The sequence below is a fragment of the Elgaria multicarinata genome, chromosome 5 (assembly GCF_023053635.1).
Source record: "Elgaria multicarinata webbii isolate HBS135686 ecotype San Diego chromosome 5, rElgMul1.1.pri, whole genome shotgun sequence".
In the NCBI taxonomy this organism is placed as follows: Eukaryota; Metazoa; Chordata; class Lepidosauria; order Squamata; family Anguidae; genus Elgaria; species Elgaria multicarinata.
Window position 1 is genome coordinate 83,211,604 of NC_086175.1, and position 7,218 is coordinate 83,218,821.

General features: G+C 40.5%; 1 non-coding gene across 1 annotated transcript; it reads left to right on the forward strand.

Moving 5' to 3' along the window:
- Positions 1 to 1,769: 1,769 nt before the first annotated feature.
- LOC134399804 (5S ribosomal RNA) lies at positions 1,770 to 1,888 on the forward strand. Its single transcript, XR_010025515.1, has one exon. It is a non-coding gene; the product is annotated as a 5S ribosomal RNA (ribosomal RNA).
- The last annotated feature ends 5,330 nt before the right edge of the window (positions 1,889 to 7,218 follow it).

A 7,218-nucleotide genomic window follows, 5' to 3' on the forward strand; every position in this document is an offset into this window, starting at 1 on the left:
GCCCCCGGACCACCCAGAAAAGCTCCACTGGACAGCTCCTCGAGGATGCAATGGAGGCAGCAAAATAAGATTTCTTTGCTGCTTGCACCGCCATGCAATAGGCACGATTATGAACTCTAGAGCATGCTTGGCCATCTTTGCTTTGAGTCTTATGCCATTTGCACTCTAGCCGATGTCCAGCCTGTTTCATCATCTGCAGCTCCCTAATATACCAAGGAGTAGAGCAAGCTCTGCAGGACTGCATTCAAGTTGATAGCCCTCTGCACCTCACCATTCCACAGTGAGGCTAGGGTCTCGGCTGGATCACCAGCTGTCACCACTGGAAAATCCCCAAAAGCATTCAGGAATCTGTTGAATTCCGTCAGTCTCCTGGGGCGGACCATCCAAATGGGTCCTCCACCCTTGCAGGAGGGGAGTAACACTGTGAGTTCAAATCTCACCAGGAAATGGTCCAACCATGACAATGGGGTTACTTTGAACCCCACCCCCAACCTTCAGACTACCATCTCACAGCTTGGAGCAAAAAAACAAATCAAGGGTATGCCCTGTTTCATGTGTTGGGCCAATGACAAACTGAGACAGCCCTATGGTTGTCATGGAGGCCATAAAGTCCCAAGGTGGAGCTCCAGAAACATCCTCAGTGTGAAAGTTGAAGTTGCCCAGAACTACCGTCCTGGGTTCCTCCAACACCACACTTGAGACCGCCTCCACCAGCTCAGTCAGGGAGGATGCTGGGCAGCAGGGTGGGCAGTACCCCCAGAATTGCTGAGATGTCATGGGGAGCTGTCTGGCCACTCAGAGGAAATGGTGAGTTCACAAATTGGGACAAAAGTGGAGGTCAGTTGTATTTTGTTGAGGTGGTGCTATTTGCAGAAAAGGGAACCAAAAATCCATCTGGGTTTGTTCATTTCAATATCATTTCTCATTTTCAAAATGACTATAAAGATAAATGCTAAGACATTGTGTCAAGAAATGAAATTGATCAGCTATCTTGGTTCACTAAAATAGATCATGATGGTAAAACATGATCTGTCAGATTTGCAATAGTCAAGAAATGTATAAAAGGGAGCAGTGTTGCTGGAGAGGGAGCAGTTTTGCTAGACTTTACTGCCTGGACTTTACAGCCCAGCATTCCCAGCCCTGACAGAGACAGTGGCTAAGAGTGCTACCCAACAGGAGTATGCTTCCCATACCACCTTAAAAAAAAGAAACAAGCATTTTAACCTAGATGGGCCTTTATACCCATCTAGCTTCCTTACCTCTTAGTGGGTGTGATGGGCAATAGAGAGGTCTTCCCCATCCCCTCTCCACCCACTATCCTACCCACCATCTTTTCAGGATAGCCACACCCTGAAAGCAATGGTGGAAAATTAGGTATGCATATTATTATTTATTTATTTATTTATTTATTTATTTATTTATTTATTTATATAGCACCATCAATGCACAATGTACAATGTGCATAGCTGAAAGGCATAGAACATCTGAGAACACAGTGGCTGATGGTCCAGTGGATCCAAGCTGGCTCTGGCCCACTACTGGAATGCCTCATTTTGGAACCCTACATTTACTACTGCTAGTGGGAACACTGCTGGTGGTGGCTGCTTTCTGCCTGCTGTACTCTCTGTTGGTGCAGCAGATGAGTCCCCTCTGTACAGGTGGAGCTTCTGTCTACCAGCAGAAGCCAGCAAGAGGGGGGGCACCCCCACCAAATCCTAGCTGTCGCCATCATGCAACATCCGGGGGTGGTGGTTAGGATTGCCCTCTTAGCCTACGGCCATACTACCTTGAACACGCCCGATCTCGTCTGATCTCGGAAGCTAAGCAGGGTCAGGCCTGGTTAGTACCTGGATGGGAGACCGCCTGGGAATACCGGGTGCTGTAGGCTTAAAAAAAAGAAAAAAAAAAAAAAAAAAAAAAAGAAAAAAAAAGAAAAAAAAAAAAAAAGGATTGCCCTCTTAGATGCTATTTGGAGGAATGTAAATTAAAAAGTATGTACATCTGAGATAGTGATGAACTGTTGGACAACGTGCAAAAATGTTGGGGTAGAAAAAAAATTCAAAGAAAATGCAGAAATGACTGGAAGAAAGTGTTAAATAAAAAAGAGATGCCTCAACATAGAAAAGTCAGATATGTGCTAGGACACATGGGCAAGTTCCTTTCTTTCCTTTTTCTTACTTTTCTTTCTTTTTTGGTGAAGTCTCTTATGGTGCAATCCTGTGCATATTTACTTGGAAGTAAGTCCCACCATATTCAGTGGGACTTAGAGGGAATCTACACAGCGTACTGAAGGCGCACGCAAGCGCCTTCAGTGCGCCCCCAAAACGATTGTGTAGATCCTGTCTGAAGAGACGCAGGAAGAGGCGGAGGAGGAGGAGGCTGGATTCCCCAGCCGCCTCCTCCTCCGCCTCTTCCTGCGTCTCTTCAGGCAGGATCTACACAATCGTTTTGGGGGCGCACTGGAGGCGCTTGCGTGCGCCTTCAGTACGCTGTGTAGATTCCCTCCTACTTTCCCACTGAATTCAGAACAGACTGCAGCCTTAATTTAATAAACTGAAATGTAGCATATACATTTTAATAACTGATCAGTTCTTGTGAGAAATCCTGACCCAAGTGAAGGCAATTGGTTTTAATGGAATAATTCCTTCACCCATGGCATATAACTAGGCCTTGAGATATTTGTCAGACTATTTCTGTATGTTTAATAATTAAGCGAGACACAGAATTATTTATAAAAATGGCTTTTTCCAATTTACAACTTTCTTTCAGAAATGAACTGGACTAACAATTTAAAAATGGCTTACACTCTCTGTGAATACAAAGGCCCATGTTGGTCAGTTCAGGTTTGTAAACCAACTTGTCTGTTTTATACAGGTCCTTGTCCTTTAACTGGAGGGTTGTGCCCTGGATTTTTAATTTAATTTGATTTAAGGTTTTTCTATGCTGCTTTATAGGCCAATGTCCCCTCAGGGTTGCTTACAAACATAATACATTAACAATAATTGCAATAACAATAAAACAACTCACTAGTATACCACAAAATGGAAACATATAATAGAAGTTGGGGTGGCAAGGAACCAGCAACATCACCTTTTAAATATTCTTCTACCCATGAATCACGAACACCAAAATATAAATCAGCAGACTAAAATACAGAATCTAGAAGCAACGGTCTACAAGTCAGCAAACATTCTTAAGAGAACAGCACAACCAAAACTGATCCCAAATAAATAGGTTTTTAAAGGCCACCACTGCTGGAGTGAACCATACAACCCTTAGGCGAATTCACATTAGTGGAAACTCCACCATTTCCTTTTTGCTGTAGGTGGCAGTAGAGGGGAGTTGGGCAACCCCTAATATGTGGCTTCCCCCTTCCTGTTGCCGCTGGAACCCCATGATTATTTGAAGGAAAAGCACTTTTCACTTGCTCCCCCCACAAAATGTACTTTGCCCTGCCACAATATTTTTTCCCCTGTTGCCACCCACTCCACTATTTCTCACCCCAAATAGTGAGCTGAAATTCCTTCTTCTATACCACATGCAGGGCCCACTACCGCTTTCGTTCTGTGCATGGCCAGCCCCACCAAGTCCGTTGTACAAGTGGCTTCCTTATGCGAGCTTCATTGACCTGCCCCACTTCAGAACTGACCATTTCTGAGCATTTCAGCTTGCCCCCACAAGCACTAAGGCCGGATCTACACTATTGCTTTAAAGCACTTTATAACAGTTATAAAGCGCTTTAACTGCTTTAAAGCGCTATAAAACTGTTATAAAGCGCTTTAAAGCAATAGTGTAGATCCGGCCTAAGTCATCATTGCACAAGTGTCGACATCCACTTGTGCAACAGAATAGGCAGGACTGGCCACATGCGGCCAGTGGATACTGCTCATTGCGATGTACTTCTGTGTAAACATGAATGGGAGGGGATCTACAGTAGTATATGAAACGTTTTTACAGTCATTGAACTTTTTTTTTTTTTTAATGATTTAAAACGTAGCAGTTTTTTAAATGTTTACTTACTTTTCTCTTTCCATGGGAATGCATTCCTTTTGGCCACACTAAGAAAATAAATTCGTTTGTTCTATCCCCTTCTGCCAATTTTCCCTCCCACTTCCTCTTCTCTCTGAGACAATCCTCCACCTACAAACAATCCAGCAAGCAGCCTCCCAAAAGTGAAACTGGTAGTGTCTGCAAAAAAGAGGCTTGAAAGAAAAAAACGGCTCCAAGTTTGGGCACGGAAATTACATAAATATGCCCCCAGGAATGCGATTGGCTAATTAAGAACTATAGGAAACCCATTTAATACAATGAAATTGGCCACATCATACCAATGACTTATTTCAGAGAAGTTCAAAATAAAAACCGGAGAACAGACAACAATAGAATGTCACAAACTATACATCATGTGGTGAAATACTACCAAACACACACTTAAAAATGGTAAGACACATTCTAACTTGACTAGTGCAGATCCCCTCTAGGACTAGCATTTAGTGAATTTGAAAGCACCATGATTTTTAAATGAGAGAGATTTTGATCCTCAAATTTTGATCCTGTTTGTTACAACTGGCGTATGTGAGAAGAAAGGTAGAACAATTGAATGGGTTTTATTTGCAAATGTTGAATTGTTAAAATGAGAAGGAACCCTAGTTATTTTTAAAAGAACATTAAAGAAATTGATCTCATATGACTATTTTTCATCATCAGAGTTTTGTTCAATGGGGATGATGCAGGATTTGTTTTGCCAAAAGGAAACAGTGAGATGAATGTTATCCTCTGAAACCTGTTTTAGTACCTAGACCTCCAGTTCACTTCAATTTTCTCTGCTTGGCAGAATTACTCCCTACATCATTCCAGTGACTGTTTTACATCATGTGGTTTTAGTCTTTTTGCTGTATTCCATCTAAATCATAATCATTTTATATGAAGGTCTTTTCACCCCCCTTCTGTCTCATTTTTGACTGTAGGGAGAATTTCATACAGTACAGCCATTTTCATATGGTTTGTTGCCATAGTATAGTAGAAGATGACTTTATAATTAGATCATTTTTCAGTGTGTACATGAGTTCTATCTTTCTTCCTGGTATCTCTGAAATGTCTTGCTGGAAAGAGAGCAGGTGAATCCTTTTAAATATTGGTATATTTCCTGCAATACTATTGGAATATTTCAAAATAATGGAAAATCACAATGTTGATCAAATCTTTTAGTTGTTATATGGATGGTGAGCTGGGTCAGTGTATGTGGTATTATAAGTTTTAAATGACATGTTCAAAGCATAACATCCTCAGAGAAAAACTAAAAGCAGAATGTCAGATGGGAATTGCTTCTTATGACTTAGAAGCAATTTTATCCCCTTAACTTTCCTAATTAAAGAACCAATATTGTATTGTTGTTAGTTTATTTTTGTTCACGAAAAGGTAGAGTGGTTAGCCTCTTAGAGTTATAGTTGGTTGAATCCCTCTTTTTCTAAGAATCAGGGTATTTGCGATCATATGGGATGACATTTATTGAGAGAGGAATGGAAAGACAAAATAATTGCTATATATATATATATAAACAGAGAGCGCCTAGACATTGGATGGCTTCTCTCTGCCTGATTAGGTCATTGTGAGAAATTCAGAGCATCTTTACTTAACAGATCTCTCTTCCCCTCCTTGAGGTTCCAGTCATGATAGTCCTGTACATGTTTCTACTCTTCCAGTCTTCTTGTCCTCGATTACAAATTCTAAGCATATAACAGTCAAGGTTCAACAGATCCAAGTCCCATTCACTTCATTTGACTGCCTTCTCATGGGAGAAATGCAGAGGGTAGGTCATGGGTTTCCACAGGCTAGCCCCACCCTGGCATGCTACGGCTACACACCCTTCCACTAATGTCCATGGCAGAAATACTTCCCTGCTATCCATGTGCTTGGACAGTGTTGAAAATTATTGATTTAGGCACTTGAAGCTCCTCCATGTGAAGGAGACCCTGTTTAGAAAAGCTCTGTGAGCTGATAGCAACAACAACAACAACAACAACAACAACAACAACAACATGCAATGGACCAGACATAACAGTTATAGACAAAAAAGAAAAACATACCTGCTTCATTGACATAGCAATACCTAAAGACAAAAATGTTGTAGGAAAGGAAGAGGAAAAGCTCTTCCAGAACATTTGAGAACTACAAGTTCAATCGCAGCTTTTAAAGCTCAGCTAAAAACGTTTCTTTTTTCTAAAGCTTTTAAAACTTGATTTTGTTCTGACTTTTGTACTGTTAGTTTTACTCTACCCTGTGCCTGTTTGGTGCATTCTCTTCCCCTTCTTATTGTTTTATTATGATTTTATTAGAATGTAAACCTATGCGGCAGGGTTTTGCTATTTTATTGTTTTACTCTGTACAGCACCATGTACATTGATGGTGCTATATAAATAAATAAATAAATAATAATAATAACAATAACAATAATAATAATAATAATAATAATAATAATAATAATAATAAAAGAGAGGAACTATACACCACCGGGTATGGAAGTTAAAGAATTATGGCAACAAGAAAAAGTTACAGTTAGTCCATTAGTCACATCAGTCACTGGCATCACATCATTTTTTGTTTACAGAAAACCTTCAGAAAATGGCCCTCCCAAAATACATCCATACCAACATCCTGAAAGCAGTCATACTTAAAACATGCTCAAAAGTCAGAAAATTTCTGAATCAGTAATAGACAGCAAGACTTGGCAAAGCTACCAAAGGCGAGAACAGAGAGATAATTATATATTAATTTGGTGACTTAAACAATTGCTAATAAATTCCAACCAGCTTTACAGACTGTTTCTAAGAAAGAGAAATGAGTGGTGAAAAGGTAAGGATGGTGGATAGAGTGCCTAGTGTAGCCCTTTCCAGTTTACTCTTATCTGAAACCTGATGTTCGGCACATGTCACAAAGTCAGCCAGCCTCTGTGCATTCAGAAATGTTGCTATGATAAAAGTCTGACTGCATGAAGTAAATGAGAATAAGTGACCTGAAAACCTAAGATGAAGACCATATTTTGTGTACTGTGTATAAGATTTCACTGGAGAATATGAGTTTTCAAAGTGTCAGAGAATTTTCTTTTCAGGCAATCCCCAATGGAGAACAGTGGTTTAAACTTAGACTTCATAATGGTACTGACTACAGCAGAACTGGCAGATGTCAGAACATGTGACAAGGCAGGCCAAGCAGAACTGC